Source organism: Melanerpes formicivorus, unplaced genomic scaffold, assembly GCF_026170545.1.
Source record: "Melanerpes formicivorus ecotype bairdi unplaced genomic scaffold, bMelFor1.0.p_v2 SCAF_5, whole genome shotgun sequence".
NCBI lineage: Eukaryota > Metazoa > Chordata > Aves > Piciformes > Picidae > Melanerpes > Melanerpes formicivorus.
In genome coordinates, this window is record NW_027142357.1 from 14,057,574 (window position 1) to 14,077,800 (window position 20,227).

The 20,227-nt window shown below is 43.7% G+C and overlaps 2 protein-coding genes across 3 annotated transcripts in view; both read left to right on the forward strand.

The window, feature by feature from the left end:
* CARF (calcium responsive transcription factor) overlaps positions 1 to 12,667 on the forward strand; it is a 42,289-nt gene extending 29,622 nt beyond the window's left edge. The window contains exons 17-20 of the mRNA XM_068138319.1: positions 3,225 to 3,626; positions 9,852 to 9,899; positions 11,626 to 11,785; positions 12,316 to 12,667. The gene's annotated coding sequence lies outside the window, so the exon portion shown is untranslated. The remainder of the gene's footprint in view (positions 1 to 3,224; positions 3,627 to 9,851; positions 9,900 to 11,625; positions 11,786 to 12,315) is intronic.
* Positions 12,668 to 18,772: 6,105 nt separating this feature from the next.
* PLEKHM3 (pleckstrin homology domain containing M3) overlaps positions 18,773 to 20,227 on the forward strand; it is an 87,202-nt gene continuing 85,747 nt past the window's right edge. Inside the window, exon 1 of one of the 2 annotated variants that reach the window (XM_068138323.1) lies at positions 18,773 to 18,844. The gene's annotated coding sequence lies outside the window, so the exon portion shown is untranslated. Of the gene's footprint in view, positions 18,845 to 19,219; positions 19,302 to 20,227 lie in introns of those variants that run through there. The other variant, XM_068138324.1, reaches the window with a different exon arrangement.

The window sequence follows — 20,227 nt, forward strand, 5'->3', positions numbered from 1 at the left end:
TCAGGGGCAGCACTCAGCATAGCCGAGGTCACAAGTCTTATCAAGAGGTGTCTCTTCTTGGGGATGAGGAGGACAAGCATGGTGATCTATCCCTGCTATTTGGCATTGAATTCTTTTTCCCCTCCAAATGAGATACAGAATTGGGGTAATAATTATACCTTTGGTGTTATGCAGTGTGTGTGGCTGGGGCTGTGGTCAAACCATTATACCTGTTCCATGTAACAGTTCCTAATCTTGGTGTCTCATCAGAATTTTTGAGGGTGGTAATGGGATTGTGAAGCCTTAACCTTCACCCTCCATCTTTCCCTGGTGCAATGGGAACACAGACCACCAGATCTTCACCTAGCCTCTCTATCTGCTCTGGTCACCATGTGTTTATCAGCAATATTCTTTTATGCTTTTCTACAACTTCATGCCTCTGAAATTGTACTCCCTGACCACAGTCACATCCAAGCACTTAAATTTGGTTTCAAATTATGGTCTCAGCAGCAGGAACATCGACTGTCTGTTTCTTCTCCTTTAAAGGTTTATAGATAGTAAGTTGGATCATCTCTATGTTGACAGTTTTCAATATAGTTAATTTTACACAAGACATTGCTGTAATTAGAAGAATTATCATCACAGTAACCATCGACATGCATTGTATTAAACTTTGGATCCAGTCAATACCAAATCCAAACCAACTAAACACCCTTTAAAACCTACTCTCATTCATTTATTCTCAGAGTTCACAGGTGTCTGTCACCACTTCTCATATATTCCCGAGTGCAGAGAGCCTATGTAACATTAGGGATATAAAAGCTGCAGTCTGTACTGGAGAGATTGGTAGCTGCAATGTCCATTTTTGGTGTAACAGCATTAAATCCAGTGCCATAAGATTCTAAAGGGTCATTTTTGAAGTAGCTTGTAATTGATTGTTAAGCAACTGTAAACTGGCATCAGTAGCATCTCTCCCCACCTGTCTGTTGAGATAAAGAGTTGGCGTAGAGAGTTTTACTGGAAATTACACAATGCACAATTACCTCAGCCTGTTTGCAGAGAAGTGTGGTGAAATGCTGAAGCAGCAAGAGAAGCCAATTTGTGTTTTGCTTCTGGCATTGTTGAATTCCCATTTCTTTGAGAGCAGTTACTACCCATAAAGAGACTGTTTTCAAATCAGCTATAGCTTCCTGACTGCAACAGAAATGGCCCAGGTGGGAGAACTGGAACCGTATTTAATTGTGAGTGGCTGAAATTTCTGAAGATAAGAGGCACTGTAGCTGCCTCTGCATGCACAAAAACGTCGCTTTTTGAGTGTAATGTTCTGGAGATTAATAATATTTGGCAATATTTCCATATATGACTGGCATCCTACACATATGTAGTACGCTGGCAGGCAGCAAAGCTTCCTGCTTTGTTATAAGATGCTTAAAATACTTTGTATTATTCAGCATCTGAGTGCTGATGTACCACTGGGATGATACAAAGAGAAGTCCACAACAAACGGGTTTTTGAAGCCCAGAAACAGGCAAGAGATGACATATTTCGCTTTTTTTGTGGGTAACTATCTTGAAATATTTGAGGAGTGGAAAACTTGTTTGGTTGGATTTTTTTTTTTTTGTCTGTAGGTTGGTTTTGTTTGTTTGTTTTCTATAGCATAATGTTAAATTTATTTGAGGAGGGCTTCTAGGGTCCAGGATCAGGTAGTGTTAATAATACTGCAAATTAATGCTGCCATTTGGTGGCTTGGGTTTTTTTCAGATTTCCAGTTGCCATAACTTAATTTCTTCAGGGGAGAGTTGTCTATACATTCCAGTGGTCATGCTGTCTCTAGGATGTGAAGTATTGTTGCCTGGTTTGCTAGTTTAGTCACAAAATACTTGTCTGCCATTGTTTAGATGATTTACAGAAGGGCTAGTACAGTTGGCTGTCTAGATAAAAGCTAGTTTTCCAGACATGGAATTATTGAAGGCTGCTGAGAAGCCCACACTAGGTTTAGATGGTGAGTGGGTGAGGAGGAATCCCTCTAGGATTGCTGTTGTGAACTGTGATATACATACTGGGTTTTTTCCCAGTGGTAATTTACTTTTCATTATAATAAGGAACTGCGTCTATGTCCTTAACCATGTTCACCTGTGATTTCTTCTGTGGAATACCCCTTTCAGATAGATATTGAGAATCTTTTTTGCGATTCTGAGACACTTTCATGTTTGTATCAATTGAATACATCTAGGAATAAAACTAAATAAAAGTTCTTGTGCCTGTTTCATTTCAGGGGATAAGTTTTGTGATATAATTGCTATTATATTTGGAGTATGTTGGTTGATTGTAGCTGTAATAAATGCTATAATACGTGTAAAATTTGTTTCTGGATGTTTGGGAGGTTGGTACTATTGAAACATGGTGATCAAAACCATAGCACTGTGTTCTGAACCTGGCCAAGGTAACCTGACTAAAATTTTTTGTGATATTCTGGAAGCATAATGATCCTGTAAAAGTGATCTTATGGAAAGGAAGATAGCTTGAGAGAGACTAGTATTGGAGATTTTCCTGGACTGTGCATTCATGTAAGCTACTTGTGGAGAAGTCTTGTGCGTGAGGAATACAGGTCTGGAATTTTTCTCTGCTTAGATGAGAATCTGTCCATGACCTTAGCTGAGATTGGGCCACTTGACCTATGGAGGACCCTCCAGCATTAAATGACTCTGTTCAGTCCATGTTGTAGAGAGTATACTAGCAAGATGAACTAAGTAACTAGCTTCTGATTATTGCACATCTTTATCTTCCCATTAATGCAGAAGTCATTGCAGAGTATAAATTGCAAGGAATGTGCTGTACAGTACAAGGTGTCTTGATGTGGACTTTAGGGGTTTCCATTTTATTTGACTCAATTTTGTGTTTGAGCAATTAACACACTTCTAACATGCTGCTGTCTCAGATGGAAAAATGTTACCTGAGAGATGTCTGTTTAAATGTACTCAGAGAGATGCTGAAGTCTCTTACCTAGAACCTTGAAAGAAAAATGAAGTAATGAACTTCAAGTGTCTGGAATAACTGACATGAGAGTCTGCAAGGAATTGGGGACCTAATTATTCACAAATGTTGGGCATTTGTAATCAAGCTGCTTAAAGCAGCAAAAGTAGCAAACTGATCTGACCTGATTTAATAATAATGATAGTATCTTTAAGACTCCACTCTTTCCTTGGAAGGCTTGTTCCTTGCTGAAAACCTTTTGTCATCTACAGGGTCAAGGAAAAGAGGTTGAAAGTGCTACTGTTTGTTAGCTACGGAGAAATGGAGTGGTGACAGGGGATTCTACCATCATGCCTATATCCAGCAGATGAGAAAACAAGGAAGGGCACAGAAGATGGATGTGAGCCCCATTTTCCTTCTGATTGTCCACGTGTTAGATCCAAAGACTTCTAGCAGAAGTAGTGAGCAGCATTGCAAGAGAAAGCAGATGCAGAAGCCCCAGTGACAGCAGCTGACAGAGCTCCTCTTAAGTCATCCAGCTATTTCTGTAGCATTTGGAACGAGAAGGTTCTGTTTGGAAGGAATATATTCTATCAGAGACTGTCCAGATTCTTCTTGGCTTTGGAGAGGGAGAGGAGATGATGACTGCTTAGGCCAACAGGTTATGAAAGGAGGTGGGTATCGGACAAGTGTCTGTCTGGTCAGACAACATTAGTAGCAGTTCTTCTAAGTGTTGCCAGTTATCTTTGCAGCAGGTTGCCCTGTACACATTAGGAGACAGCAAATTTAGGAAGTAGCTCTATTACTGGAGGCTGCAAAAACCCTGATATGTGTGTGTGTAGCCTCACCACACACACACACACACTTAGCTATATATATACATTTTTAATGAGAGTAATTTGTTGATAATAATTTGCTATAAACAACTGTTGGCACAGAGCCATTTTCAGTTATCACATGAAAACCAGAATTTGTTTTCATGTGGCAGCTCAATGAGACAAGAACATTAGAAACTGTTTATAGTGTATGCAGCTGTTTTACAGTCATTTTAAAATACATATTTCCTGAAGCATTAGCTTGCTTGTATCTTGGAAGAACTTTAACTGTTTAGTATGCCTGTTACCTTGTTTTGCTGCTTCTGTGCTGAGCACAAAGTCATTGAAATCTGCGCTATAAATTAGACACATACTCAGAAATTTGACAGAATAGAATATAAGCTGTTTTTAGTCTGGCATGTATTATAGAAGAGTTAGGTTTTGTTCTAATTAACTATTTAGATTTTTTAAAAGTTTATAAAACCTTACTGGTTATATTAACAGTGGTCAATGGCAATTTTACTTCAGTCAGATCTTAGGAAAGGGTCTAAATGGTTTGTGAATTATTAGTGACTCTGCTGCTTGCTTTGGTCAACATCAGAAAGATATTTTCAGCTTGTATCAACTAGTATTCAGGAACTGTTTTGCTCTGCAGAGGCATTGCAATGAGGTGGCCCATGTAGTCATAAACAAGAGAGGAGGTTGTGCATGTAAGACATCAGAAAAAGTAGCAATGAATGAAGGAGAGGCAGTGACAAAACTCTAAATGCAGATGAACACCAAGCAATACCAACATTATTAGGCACCGCTTTTTCTGGACCATCTGCACTGTGCTTCTGTCAGCCTGGATTTACCTGGTTCTCCACATCAGTTGGTTTTCCTACACTTTATATTTTGTGTCTATTCCTCCTGTGCTTGCTTCTTTTCCACTCTGTTCAGCACCATTCTGTTCTTTTCCTAAGCACATGAACAACAGACTTGTTCTCTATGTGCATCATTGAGACTCTGACCACAACATGAGGGCACGAAGATAAAGCCTCTCAGACTATATGAAGGGAGAAGCAGTGGTTCAAGTACTTTCAGTGCTACTTATTCTGCAATTTGCAGCACAGAATGAAGTCTGTAGCTCTCCCAGCAAGATTGGACTAGTTTGGGGTTAGCAGAGGCCAACTCTTCTTGAACTAACAGCCTCTTCCAGACTGAAACTATAGTGAGGTTAATAGGTGCTTGATCTTTCTGGAATATTGGTAGCATGAAGGAACCCTCTTTGGTGGACATGTGTGTGTCAAGACAGGAAAGCAGACACTAGTGCAGAAGACTTAGTTGTTTGTGACCCTTCCCAATAAAATCTGCAGTGCTTACCTGGACTACCGAGATAAGACTTTATCCTGAGCAGGATCACAGGATGTTAGGGGTTGCAAGGGACCTCCAGACATCATCGAGTCCAATCCCCTGTCAGAGCAGGACCATGGAATCTAGTGCAGGTTGCACAGGAATGCATCCAGATGGATCTTGAAAGTCTCCAGAGAAGGAGACTCCACAACCTCTCTGGGGAGCCTGTTCCAGTGTGCCATGACCCTCACTGAAGAAGTTCTTCCTCATGTTGAGGTGGAACCTCCTGTGCTGTAGTTTATATCCATTAACCCTTGTCCTATCACAAGGTGCAATGGAGAAGAGCCTGTCCTCCCTCGTGACACCCAGCCCTCAGATATTTTTAAACATTTATTAAATCCCCTCTCAGTCTTCTGCAGACTAAAAAGCTCCAGGTCTCTCAGACTCTCCTCACAGGGCACATGCTCCAGTCCCTTAATCATCCTTGTAGCAGGGGAGAAAAGACTCTCTATGTACTGAGCACTAGTGTAAAGGTTGGTGTTGCTTTATATTTTTCTGGCTTGCAGTTTTGGCCAGCAGCAATGTTTAGCTGCAGATAATTTTGACCATTACACTCTTGTCAGAAGTTTTGCCTCGTTCTATTTGACACTCTGCTTCCTCTGTTCTTTGAGAGAATTGCTGAGCCACAGTGCTAAGCCACAGAGCTGTCCAGGCCCCTGGCACAGTACCAATATCCTATTCAGCACAGCAGACAGGTTGTAGCACATATTTGTGCTTGTCATCCACCATCTCTCAAACCATTCCCAGCTGCCACCAAAAATGTCTTCTACATGTCTTCTTTCCCTCTGTTTGGGAAAGGAGATTTGCTAACACTCTCTAGAAGTAAGATATAAACCCTAGCAGGGGGACCCCTTTCCTGCTGCCATAATTCACTCAAGGGACACCATTTAGGTACCCTTGCGGAAAAGGAGCTCTTGAACGACCAAAGGAATCCTCTGTTTTGCTCTCAAATGCTATAAAATGGAAGTAATGACTGGAGTCTCTAAAAACCCAACCTGAATATTGTGGTCTGAGATACTCTAAAGGATTATTTCACATGCACATCACCTATTACCTAAGTTAAATCTTCTCTGTTCTCTTTTTGTCTTCTTCATGGTAACAATGTTCTTTTTTGCAGTGAGCACAGTGGTTTCCCTCCATGGAAATCGTTATGGCCAGAATCATCATCTTTCCAGCATACACCGTTCTGCAAAAGCTGATAACCAGAATGAACTTCTGCAGTTTGTTCCTATGTTTCCTGGATTAGGATGTTAAATAAGATCCTGCCTTTTCCTCTTCTGTGGCCATATTTACCTCATAATTCTTGTGCTGGTGCTTAGCAATGTGCACACAAGTAACTTCAAAGATTTGTGTGTGTGTATCAAGAACCAAGGAAAGGAGCAGAATTCCTTCATCTTACTGATATTTCTTTATACATTTCATTTCAGTTGCTTTAGGATGACAAAGGTACCAATTGCATTAATCCTTCTCGATACTAGAGGGAGCTCATGGCTTGAGAAGTCAGAGGGAAACAGGCTATCTTGGACAATTCTTGGAAATAGATGGGAAGTCGCACTAATGACTGTGATGTACCTTTTCCCATCACTGGCAAAACTAGAAGGGCTGAATTTATCACTTAGGAAATTACATGTGGCTTTCAGAGATACTCAGGTAATGAAATGCTGGAGCTGCAATTTCATCTGTATCTGAGCACCTTTCTGTCATGGCTGGATTTATCTTCACAATGTCTGTGGAATTAAGCCTTCTTATATCCCCATTAATATATGGGGGGACTGTAACACAGCACTCATGGCAGTGCAGCTTTCAGGCTCTACCTGTCATAGCCACCTCAGCATTCAGGTGAGGCATCCATCTTGTACATAGGCAGGAGAGCACCACATAAGTGTTCCTGGGATGTCTTGATGTGCTGCATTTCTGTACTCAGCCAGTTCCTTGAGGCACAAGCACAGGCCTGTCACAATACCTTCTCACCCACCCTAGCAAGACTTCAGTTGGCAGAGGCTGCTGTGTGAACATAGGTAAGAGACATGCTTCTTAAGCCTCTTTGTGTTGTGTCCTCTCCCCATCTCTGGCTCACCCAGCAGTAGTCATGAAGGTGGAAGAAGGCTACAGGGCAGAGCTGTTAGTGCCCACTGTCTTAGGGAAGAAAGAAGCTGACAGCAAGTGCCTCATGCTCATTCCCATGAGATGCCATTCAACAAAGAACTGTTTAGTGGGTTTGAGGCAATGAAAGGCAAATATGCCTTGGACTTGTTGAAGGCTGTGTCAGTCTGGAGGATCTAAGGCATCTCACCAGGTGTTCACAGAGAATATTAGCCAAAACAGAAGATTGGGAAAGGAAGCTGGCAGTACTTTTACCCTGGAAAAGCCCCACTATGGAAAGGAAGTGTAGAAAGCACATAAGCAGTGTGACAGTACTGCTTCATGTAGGGGCTGAGTGATGAGAGTACCTGCACATGTAAACAGATGCATGCAAACATGCTGTGTGTGTATATTTATATGTATGTACTTATGCACAAAGAAGGATTCTAAGGGGAATTTTCCAAAGCACCCAGGAGGAGACCTGAAAGCACAAGGTAACGCCCTGAAACGTTGCCTGACTTTTGCCAGCTCCCTGTTTTTCTGCACCGGGGATCTGTCACTGTGATAGAGCACTTGAAAGCAATTAGCCAGGAGAAGCTGGGGTCTTTGGAGGCTGAAATGCAGCCACGTTTGTAATGTGGAATCTTAAACACCTTTGTTACAATAACTTTGCAGAATCAGAGTAAATTTAATTTATATTACAGCCATTTAATCACTCAAATCACTCAAATTTCTTGACATAGGGACTTCTAATCCTAGTGAGTACTACCTGTATCCTATTTAATTGTATTTCAACAAATTCCTACTCCTTTAGAAGCAGCTCTGCTGTCACTGTGATGCTCGGTGAGGTTACTGAAAATGTCAGGGCAACAGTAAGTGGACAGTCATGTTCCTTCAGTGCCTGAGGCAAAGCAAAATTAGCTGCTCTGCTGAGTTCTGGCAAGCAGGACTTCTGTTTGTGCAGAGGGAGATCTGCCGAGGCTGGCAGCGACACACGGACACTCCATCAAGGAGCACTGGTGGCTTGTGTAAAGGCAGTCTTGTGATAGCCATCTCCTGCACGTGCAGCTGAACTCTTTTTCTGATGGAGTGTATTCTAAATGTGAAGAGGTTAATGCAAGGTAAATAGGTGCAATGGTACTGGATGGAAGTGTGAGGCTTATTTGACCGTTTCCAGTTTGGCATTGAGAAGTGATCAGTGTCATGATTTTTCTCTTTACTTCCACATCAGCAAGGAGGGAGCAGTGTACTCCTGAGGGCCTTTTGGGTGCTGTCAGGCCATCCACAGCATAACTGGAACCCTTTAGCCTGCTCTTCACTGTAACAGCCATGGTGGGGAAAGCGCAATATATGATGTAGGAAAGACTAAACAGACAGGTGGATGTTAGATGGGACACAGAATAATCACTCAAATGCAAGTCACAGTAGCAGAATTCCAGTAGAATATTACAGCCAGAAACATGCCGTCCTGCTGGAATAGAAGCTTCACAGGAAGCCATACAGGGGGACTCTTCTGAAGGGCTGAAGATGGAAAGGCATTACAGCATGCTGACTTCACAGATACCTGGGTTTAGGTTATAGAATTTTACCAATGTTAAGTGCTGATGATTAGTATGACTAACAGCTCAGTCCGGTTTGTGGAACAGAAGAGGCTAGGATAAACCCAGATGCAGGGGTCTGAAGTTTTTCTTCTCAGTATCTTGTAACACCATTGCATAAAACTAGATTGCTTACTCTTAAACAGTGCAGTAAGTACCAAAAGATGCTGTTACTTGTGCTCTTACACAGGAGACTGTAGGGAATCCTCTGGCCAAGGCAGTCCTGTTCCTTTTTTACCCAAACAGCAGTTCATCTCCAGGAACACTAATGTCACCATTTTTTATTTAGCTAGATCAATTGTAAATTCTGACAGCTTATTTTTTCCCTCCTTTATTTTCCTCCCTTATCATTTGTACCTAACAATACAAGTTGAAATTAAGAAGAATGGGACTGTTATAGCAGATATTGTCCAGGAATTACAAAATGGTTGATCCTGTTCTTGGTTGTACTCTGAATGTGAGTACAATGATGGATATATGGAGAGAAGAGGATTTTAGAACTCAGGACAGATCTGTATGGGAGTTGCAAATTATGGGGAAAGTATTCCTGTGGGTCACATTTGTGCCCTTACTCCTCATACAGTAAAGAGCCTTGAGGCTGCTGTGAATTCCATCTAACTGCAGCTGCACTGAATAGCCACAACATCAGTCAGAGATTTCAGGAGTGCAGCAGCATCAAAATCTTGCTTCTTTCCTCCTTCTGCTACTTGCTATTAGCATTAAGAGTCACGGCAAAGGAGTGCAGAGGCAGACACTGAAGGTCTGGCTGTAACTTCTGAGGAGAAAACAAGGGCAAGTTTCTAGCAGTAACAAGTAGCAATAGGCAGTGTTAGAGACATTTTTTAAAAGTAGAGTCAGTGGATTACAGCTATGAAAGCTCTGGCATCTCAGACTTCTAGATGGAATGTTTCAGGTCTCTCAAAGCCCTTCCAGGCAAGTTGGGGCAGGAAGGTATTGCTGTGTAACATTTCTTCAGTGGTCTCACTCCAGCTTCAATATTTTCTTCCTACAGTACTTCCTACCCAGCAGGACGCTCACATAGGCTGTACCTATACTGCATGTAAGTAGTATCTTGTGAGAGATCCCTGAACTGGCTCAGAGGCTCCATGTAGTTGTGCTACTAGGCAGGGGGACTGGCTTAGGCTGTGGATGCAGGATGGCCATAGGTGGCTGATTTAAGGGCAGCACAGCACTGATGCATCAGCAACACTTCCAGTCCCAAAGCTGGCAAGATTGGTGCTAGGTAGGGGATCTCTGCACTGAGCTACCTCTTGTATTACAGATATTCCTCATCTGCTGTATTAAAGGCTTCACAGGGAGAGTGATCAGTGTCCTGAGAACCAGGACAACACCTGTAACTGGGAGCTAGAGAAACAATCAGCTACACCAAATACAAGCCACAAAAGGCCAAAGAATTTGGTGGGAAAAGGACAAGGAGAAAGATGGGCCTTGAGCAAAGATGGACAGGGAGAATTCATAAGCAGGGAGAGCAGAGCAAGAACATGTCAGGAAAGGACTATACTGAACACTAAGCTGTGTCTTTCAAGATTGCCCATACTCCCATAACAAGAGGAGGCCAAACACACTGTCCTGATAATCTCAGTCCTTGGGTTAGTTTGGTACATTACCCACATTAGACTGGTCAGGAGACAAATTAATGAGCAACTTAATGTCTCAGTCCCTATCAGCATAGAGTTTGAGTGTTCTCAAATGTATCCTCACAGCAGCATTCTTTTCTGAACAAGGAGAAGGAAATACAGAGACAGAAGCAGCTTGCCTAAACTCACACAGGAAGCCCAAGGAACCCACACATACCATGCCCAAGGAGTCAAGGCAGAAAGTCACCACCCTAATTTGGCCTTCCTGCCTTGAAACCTTTCCACGTGGGTCTGCATGGACAGGCAAAAATGTCACACAATTGCTGCTGTCTGCAGGGGGTTCTTGTGAGGCCTTGATCTACCTGGCTGCTAGAGTGAGTACTTCTCCCCCATACCACTCTTGTTGGCCAGGAGAATGGCCTGCAGGAATAAAGAACAGAGAGCAAGTGCAGCAAGTACCAGCTGAGGGCATCATAGGGAAAGGTTTTTGTTAAGATGGCAAAGCAAGACCTGTTTTGTAGAGGAAAAAAAAGAGCTGAAAGGATACAAGGACAAAGCAGGGAAGTTACATTGAACTTAGCCGGGATATGCTTACAGAGTTGAATAGCTGCTTCCTGACTCATTGCTTGCAGGAGTTTGCTAACACAAAAATGATTTTCTGGAAAGGCATCTTTTATTCCTCCTTACTCCTGTTCATTTAACCCTAGGTTTCAAGGCACAGGTGCAATTGAAAAATGGCTCAAATCTGTATTAATGAGCTCAAATACAATTCAGGGCATAAACCAAAACTGCACAGCCAATGCAGATGTGTTCATTGTTTTAGTGGGACTCAAATCGGATCTTAGTTAGATAGTTTAATTAAAGTGTGACATCAGTAGAATGAAGTTGAGCAACCTGGAATGAATCCACTTAGACTCATTGTCTGTTAGCCTGAAATGCTACCAGAATTAACTCATATGTACGTGTGAAACTGAGGAGAAAATATCCCTGTACTAAACTATAGATGTTAAAGAGCAAATCTAATTAGAACTGGCTTGATAAAGTCCAGTGTAGCAATGTAGTCATTCCCTAAAGGAACTATACCTGAAGAATAAATTGGACAAAGACTTGGCAACGAGATGATGCCTCTCAGATTGAATCCTTTGTTCCAAGACCTTACTCACTGTATTCCCATATCTTTCATACTAGATACCTCACCTTCAACTGTACCATTCTGGCTGAAGTTCCAAGAAATAGATCCACCAGCCTCTCATCACCCATTCTATCTCAGACACTGCTGTGAGCCATCCTCCCTTCTACCAGAAGACCACTTTATTTCAGCCTGCAACCCACAAGCTGCTAACTTCATGTAAGGGTCTCAAAAGTCCACTTTTCTCATGACAAATCTCTCGATGTCTGCCTAAGCCATCCCTCCTTTCTCATGCTGTAATTGCTTTTTCCTATGATACCTATATCTTCTAAGCCATATACTAACTGCCCTTTCTTTTTCTTTTTTTCACCTCTCCATTAATTTTTTCTTGTTTTGGATATCAACAAGAGCTCAACAGAGATTGCTATTTTGGTTTTGTTCAAATATCATCTTTGTTTGCAACAAGCTGACTGTGTTATCTCCTAGAAGCAAAGGAAGATGATGTTTAAAGACACTTATAAAGCAAAACCCATACCCAAAAAACCTACACCAACTTATGTTTTCCTAGTAAGCCACTGCTTTATGTATCAGTTTACTAACTCCCTCATTTAGATTGCAAAATCCATAAGCAAAGGCAGTTCCTCTGTACGCTTAATGATTCATTTTCTAGGGAAAAAAATAAAGCAGAAAGAAACTGTGATTAAGGTAAAGAACAAAATGCTGAAAATAGGACTTATTTTGTCTTTCAGAAGTGTGATCTTCCAAACCTTTCAAAAGAGGGAGGAGGAAAACCACCGATCTTAGAACATGACAGTAAGACTCCAGGGAAAAAAAAATGCATCTACTTCCTAGCTCTGTCATGACAAGAATTACCTCAGGTATTATTTAATGTCCCTGTGACTTAGCTCTCTATGTATAAAGGGTTATTGCTCTCTTTTTGATTTGTAAGGTTGTTCTGAGATGTTTTGATTCTACAGAGATAAGTGAGAGGAGCACCTATGAAAAGTTTCTTTTGTTACAAGAGATTAAATTACTGGTGAAATGTTGAAAGGAAAAGAGCAACATAATGAAAGTTTCAAAACTACTGCCAAACCCTGAATAAACAAGGATGAAATCCCGTATGGAGTCTGTTTCTTCAAACCAGTCTTATGCTCTAAGTATGATGACATTTGCTTAAACAGTGTTGGGTGGATGCCTGTACACAGAAGTTCGTCATTCCATACCTCAGCTGAGTACAATAATTTCTTATAACAAAGAAGGCAGTGCTGACATTGGGTGGCTCACCAGTGTAGTTCCTGAGTCTGCTGACATGCATGCATACTAGTACAAAGGTAAGCAGCCTCTGCTTTGTCTTTGCAGTCCATGGACCAGCTGCATGGTGTAATCATCCAATAGGGATGTGTCATTTGAAGGTGAGGTAGAATAGCACAATGTCTAGGGCTTTGCTTTAGTAAAAGACCTGCTCAAATTTGGGGGAATAGTTCCCTGTTACAGTTCTCAACCTTGTATCCATGCCTTGTACACTGTAGATGAATAAGGCTGTATTGCTCATTATTCATATATGTGTGTATCATTTCAGTCCCCTGTTAGAATGCTGTCTTCTGCAGAGATCTCCTGAGACCTCTTGTTCACATTTCACCAAATGACCAGCATGCATCTGACCTTATAGTACTGCACACTGCCTCAGAAGCTGGACCACTACAGCTGGTATTTGAAGATGTGGGATATCTAGGAACACTCAGAAGAATTTTAGCTGTGTGGTCCTGAAAGCAGCTCTGAAAGATCGTAGAATGGAGGTTCATGCTGTTTTTTGCCACAGACCATCTCTCCATCACCAGAAAAGTGCTCACAGCCGGAAGGTAGGCGATACTGACCTATGCTAGACTCCCAGCCTGCCTTCTCCAGTAGTGTGGGGAGGGAAAGCTGCTCCAGACCTCTCTTGCCAGCAGCATCTCCCAGTCACAGCTGCTGGATAATGGACAGCAGCCCCAGGTTTTGCTGCGAGAACTTAATCTGCACTGTCGTCCCTCATTACTGCCACTCAGTGCCGTCATGTCCAGCCATGAAGGGTCACAAGATGACATGAGAGAGGTCGAGCGAGGGGTGTATAAAAGGGCCTGGCAAACACCGGGAAATATGGAAAACTAAAAAAAAAGAACAGCTACCCAAACGATGCTCCCGGCGGCTCGGTGGGGATGGGACTGAAAGCGGCTGGGTTCACACCAAGTTTTCCCGAAGGTCACTCTGCAATATGGTAACTCCCAGCTCTGCTGTCAGCGCCCATAAAGGCAGCTCTCCTCACAGGGTGGGGGTGGGGAAGGGAAGGAGGTTTGTTTAGAAGCATTAGCGTGCCCCTCCCCCAGCCCCATTAGCGGCCCTTATTAAACCAACACAGACAAAGAGCAAAGATGCCCTCGTTAATGGAGAGTCTCCGATAATTACTCTGCTCTGCCGCTTCTTTTGGGGCCTGAATGGCCTTTGAATAATGTTTCTCTTGCTGTGGTTGCAGACAATGCCCTCGCAGACTGCTTTAAGCGGTGCCAATCCCATTAGCAGAAGAATAGCAGAGCTTTCTGGTTGTGTGTGGGGGTGTGCTCACAGGGAGGACAGCGGGCACCCAGTGGGAACTGGGCGGCGACGCTGCCCACTGCTTCACTCGCTGCCCACTGCTTCACTCGCCTCTCTTGCCCTTAACGGCCCAAGAAAGCAAAGCAGGGGAGAGCTGGGTGAAACACTACCTCAGAAACGATCTCCCTGTTGAAGCAAGGTCCGGGCCAGGGGGCTTGTGGTAGCTGTGCTGCCCCTCCCTGCAGGAGCTCAGAAACGGGCATGGCTGCTTGTGGATGAGCTGAGGCAGAAGCTCTGCAAGATTAACAAGGGGTCTCTCCAACCTTCCCTCATGCTGCCCAGGCACAGCTCTCCCCTTGCACCCACATCAGACATAAAGACGACGGAGGCCAAGAGGCCCTGAAAACCAGACTCAGACTGTGCTGCTGCTTTACCACACAGAGGAAATGAGGTGACAGTCATCCCTCCACATATAGTTGATTGCAGAGCATGAAAATGGCTATACCACCCAATTTCGGAAGGGTTAATTTTGTGCTACACACCCCCGGCAGGAAGCTAATTAGTGTGTTCAATTAGGTAGCTGTCAACCAAACTTGGAGAAGTTGGAATAGCTCTACCTGAGCCTGTCTCTTTGATCTCCCTTTCTGCATGATAAGTGAAAATAGTGTATAGCTGGGCTGGCTGTGGTGTTTAATTTAATCATCTGATGATATTTATTTTCACAAACATGAACTCAAGGAACAATTATCGGAAAGGCTTCATCTTGTGCTGAACGTGCCAGTTAACGGCCTTTCTGTGAGGTAATAGCTTCTATGTAGGGAGTCAGTAATTAAAATGTGTGAAAAAAGGACCCTTCTTCAGAGGCAGCAGGGAAAGACAGTGAGTCTAACACTTAGCTGGTGTGAACTGGCAAGTCTGTCAATGGCCACAATAAATGGGCACTGCTTCTTCCACATTATGGCAGCAAATGATGTGGCCAAAGGGTTTTGAGAGTTTCCCAGTTTGAGAGAGATGTTTGGGTTCTTATGAACAGGAGCCAAGCTCAGAAATACTTGGTATGAAGATCTGGTCTTCAGAAGATGATTCCTCAGTACTCATAGACAATGTTCAGATCTAAAGAAAAGCATTCTATCCTGCAAACTCTCCCACAAGGAAAGCAGTTCATTTAAGTTTCTTGTGTTAACAGACAGAACCATTTTCTCTCTCTTTCATTGTTAACTCACTAGCCTCCCAGAATTATAATTTAAAAGCTAAGAAAAAGCTCACTTGAGACACTCCGAGTAGAAGGAAGATGACTTCCTTTATGTCTTCATTGTGTAGACATATAGGACACAGTTTATTCACTTGTACAGTTAACCACCAGATGGCTGTATGCACTCCATCCAGTTTTGGGCCATATGTTCATGGTTGATGAGCAAGTGGGACAAAATGGAAGTGAAGTTGTGTAGAAGGTTCTGTTGGATAGCCACTGCCATGTCTTTAACCAGTATATCCTGCTTGAAACAGCTTGTGATTTCATGTTTTTCAATTTGGAGGATGGCGATATGCTTAAACAACGTAAGCCACAAAATCTGGAAACTGCATTCTTAAATATGTATAGTAATAACAACAACAAATTGCCAAGGTTCATGTTTCTTCAGAGTTTGGTATAGTATCGTGCAGCTTTGAAGGATAACATTGGTCAACTATTCTTTTCCACTGGCACACAGACTGCAGGAAGAGAAATTCCTACCAGACTAGAGGAAGAAAATGTAGAATCACCTCTTCTCAGATTAATTTGTTTTGAGCTGTGGTAAGAGGATGAATGATAGATCACAAATATTAAAATGTGATTTAGAAAGGGCATTCTTTCCCCGTCAATAAAATGGTGAAGATGGTTTAGAAAGTGATTCTCAGAATGTGAAACTTAAAACTTGAACCCAAACAGTTCCAATGTATGAAAGGTGCCTGGTAATTGCATTTTGCCTAGGAAATAGAAAGTGTTACCCATCCTAGTACATTTGCAAAGGGTTTTCAGCAGATAAGAACAGAGTTAGGAATATATAAAGCTAAGGGAAGTGCCTTTTAGGGGAATGAAAAGGACAATTCAGAAACCAGCATTAGCTTCTTTCACCACATGTTCTTTCTCTTTCTGGCGAGAACACTGTTTCTTACAGAACCCTGCAGTGCGCTAGGCAATGCTGTGAGGATTGTGGGGAGCCCTTGGTGCTGGCTGGTCCCAGGGAAGCATCTGGTGGGGCATGGAGCCCTCACAGAAGGGCCTTTCCCATCTTGCACACTGGTGATTGCATGTGTACCATTGCAATGCAAGGATGTGTTTGGCAAACACAGTCCGCAGGAACCCTGTGGGACACGTTTCAGCTATAGGAAAGAGAAGGGTCCAGGAACAGTGCCTGGCTGCAGTGCAAATGCCTGTGTCTTGGCTGCTGAGACAACTGGGAATTGCTTTAGGTTCGTGGCACAGGTTTACTGTCTGTCCAGATTTCTGTCTGCCAAGTATCTCTGGGAGTCTGTTTTTGAGCAGAAGGGTGATTGTTTTTGAATAAAGCTTCTCTGCTGTCCTCCCTTAAAAAGAAATTATGTATTTGCCTGCCTGCAGCCTGAAATCGCTTTTCCACTACAGGTGAAAAATGTTATATGGGCCACTTCCCAGAAGACTAAGTATGAGTGTAATGTTAAACACCAGCAATTTTTCTTCAACACAGCAGTGAAATCAGAAGGGATGTATTTTTACATTTCCCTTTGAGTGCAGTGCACACTGCCTACCTGCTCTCCAGCCCTGATGCTCATGTCCCCACAGGTGACAGAACAGCATGCCCTTTGCCTCCCACATGAAAATGTTTGGCCTGGAAGGGGAACTCATAGTTCATAGTTGGCAGAAAGGCAAAATTCTGAAGCATCACCAGACCCCAGCGTCCTAGAGAGCCTCTTTCCTTCTGAGAAGCCCAGGAGATAAACGTCTCAGTACTATTTGAGCAGGACTTGAAGTATGTGGTGCTCTAGTCAAATATTGTTTGTTAAGGCCCAGATTAATTAAGTTTCAGTCAGCTAAACTGTTACGTTTTTGTGCCAAAAGCTCTTGTTCATCCTTCCTCTTACTGAAATGAGATAACCCAAACAAACACAACTTTAATTGTGCCAGTCACATTTTGCAGTGATGGTTGGTGTGTGAAGATGAGAGGAAAAAACTATTGATGGAAGCTAACCTATCACCTACCTTTTGCTGTGGATTGTGAATGTATGAACTCAGTTTCAGCACCACTATGCGATGCAGTTACATTTCAGCACTAACCCTGTCTCTTTCAGCATCGCTGACTTCCCTGGGCCACACAACAGCACAGCCTCGGGGTGTTAAACGGGTATGTGGTGCTACACAGAATTAGTCTGTGTGTTCCAGACATCAAAATTCAAGTACAGCCCTAATCTGCACATGAGTATTTCTTGCTATAAGGTTATATTTACAGGACATGCATTGTTGGGTGGGGTGGCATGCTACATATCTATTAAATAAGCAATCTGTAATTGTCTTGTAACTTTTTTTATTTTTTTCCCCTTTGGGTAACTGTGTCCAGTTCTGAGCTCCTCAATTTAAGAAGGACATTGAGACTCTTGAACATATCCAGAGAAGGGTCATGAGGCTGGTGAGAGGCATCAAGCACAAGCACTATGAGGAGAAGCTGAGGGAGCTGGGGTTGCTTAGCCTGAAGAAGAGGCGACTCAGGGGAGACCTTATTGCTCTCTACAACTGCCTTGAAGGGAGGTTGTAGCCAGGTGGAGGTTGGTCTCTTCTTCCAGGCAATCAGCACCAGAACAAGAGGACACAGTCTCAAGCTGCACCAGGGGAAGTTTAGGCTCAATGTGAGGAGAAAGTTCTTCACAGAGTTGTTAGCTGTTGGAATGTGCTGCCCAGTGAGGTGGTGGAATCACCGTCCCTGGAGGTGTTCAAGAGGGGATTGGACGTGACACTTGGTGCCATGGTTTAGTAGTCATGAGGTCTTGGGTGACAGGTTGGACTTGATGATCTTTGAGGTCTTTTCCAACCTTATTGATTCTATGAACAGGCTGTGCCAGAGATCTTTTTGCTGCCCTGGGGCTCTATGAATTCACGCATCTTGCTGCTTCCTGCAGCTCTTTCACCTTGGTAAATGTGCGTGCACATGGGAATATTAAAAATACTCCTAGGATTTTGTGGTTTTCACCTCTCCTGGAGTCAAGTATCAGCTCCTTGCGAATCTGAGCTGATTTAAATATGGAAAGGTGCAACTTTACCCGTTATATTTATGTACCACAGTAGCAAAACTTGGAAGTATTTTCTATTATGTTTTAAGGGGAAACAAGAAGCTGGCGGGTGCTGGGACAGGCCAAGCTCCCCCGCCAATACCAGCGCCGGCACACGGCCGGAGTGGTCCTGGCAGCTGCCGGCGGGCCCGTCACCGCTGCCCCAGCGCCGGGGCTGCTGGCGGGGCGGGCGGCACTGGCAGGAACCTTGGTGCCGCGGAGCCGTTTCCCGCGGCGACCGGGACGGCTTTGCGGCAGGACGCGGCCCCGCCGCCCGGCAGCAGCGCGGCAGCGAGGAGGGGCAGCGCCGCGCCGTGCGCGCCGGCGGCTCCGGGCTGGGCTGTGCTGGGCCGGGGCGGGCCGGGCCGGGCCGCGGCCAGCACGGGAAGCCCCTCCTCGGAGCACAGGCGGAGCGCGGCTCCCGGGCGCCAGGTAAATACCCGCTTTAGTCCGTGGTCGATGCGGGGCTTGAGGGGTTTGTGAGATTCTCTGAGCCCTCTGGGGCGGGCAGCCGGGACGGGATTCCCGCAGCCTTGCCGTGGTGCTTGCCCGCCGAGTGCGTATGCGGGCGGAGTGTGAGGACCCGGGCGCGGCCGTGTTTGCATTTATAGCACAGACACGTCTGCAGTCATGTGCCCATCTGGAAAGACACGTTCCCGTGTGCATAGAAAGGCCCTGTTCTTTAGTTTAACCCCACGATCCGCAGGAATTTGGGCAGCTCCCCATCGGTAGGATCAAACTTCAGTATGTGTGGCACCGTGTGCAGGCATCACCCTATTGTAATAGCCTGGAGCTTAACATAATGCTGTGGTTTGCTTACATTGCAGTAGACTCGCACACAAATGGAGTCAGTGCAGTTAGACCTTTGGGAATCAAATAGGCCTGACAGGTGAGTATCTGTTATGCTAGCTAGAGTATCAGCAGGAATGCCGGGGTCACTGACATTGCACGGTGAAATAAGGGAAGGAACTGGAGATTAGGTTTGTGTAAGGAATGATGACTTGGCCCTAATCTGTTTTCTGCTCAGAAAACATGCACTTACGGTCCTGATTCGTCAAAGATTTACAGACCCATCTAATTTTAGGCACTGCATAATCCTGTTAAGTGACTACAAAAAGTTGCAGTATGTCATAATATGAAAGCATCTGAATCTTAGTAAGACCAGTGCCCATAAACTTCAATCAGCCGTAGATTTCATTTTGCAACTTTAAAGGCTAGTTTGTGCAACATTAGTGAATTAAATCTGGGATTAAAATACCCAGAAATCTGAATTGTGAAACAGGGCACTACATAGTGGTACAAAGCGTATCAGTCTGCAGTAGCTACATACATCATTCCTGCAGAATGGTATCAAACTGAAGTCAGGTTATGTGTTAGCATTTCAATTTCATCAGATGTTTTGAGGTTTTTACTGGGCTTCTACTAAGATCTCCCATAATAAAGTTATAGTTCAGTTTAGAAAGCAGCAAGTGTTTGTGCAGAGTAGATGCATGTCCCTGTAGCAGTACCTATGGTTATGGCTAGCCTGTGGGGTTAGCTGTTAGGGGAGGGCTGCCAGGCCCTGAGGGTTTGGGTTGCTGTGGTAGTTTGCTGAACTTCAGCATTGTTTGGAGCAGTACTTCCTTTCCTTCTCCACCCCCTCCTCCCCTGATAATTAATATGCCAAACCATCATGGTCCTGACTGTTTGAAAGAGGAGAGGAGGACTTAGCTTGAGGTTTGAAATTAGGTTCTTATTAAAACACTGCATTTCCATCAATATCAGCATTCAACCACTAATAGTTATGGGAAATGCAGGTCTCACTGTAGAATAGCT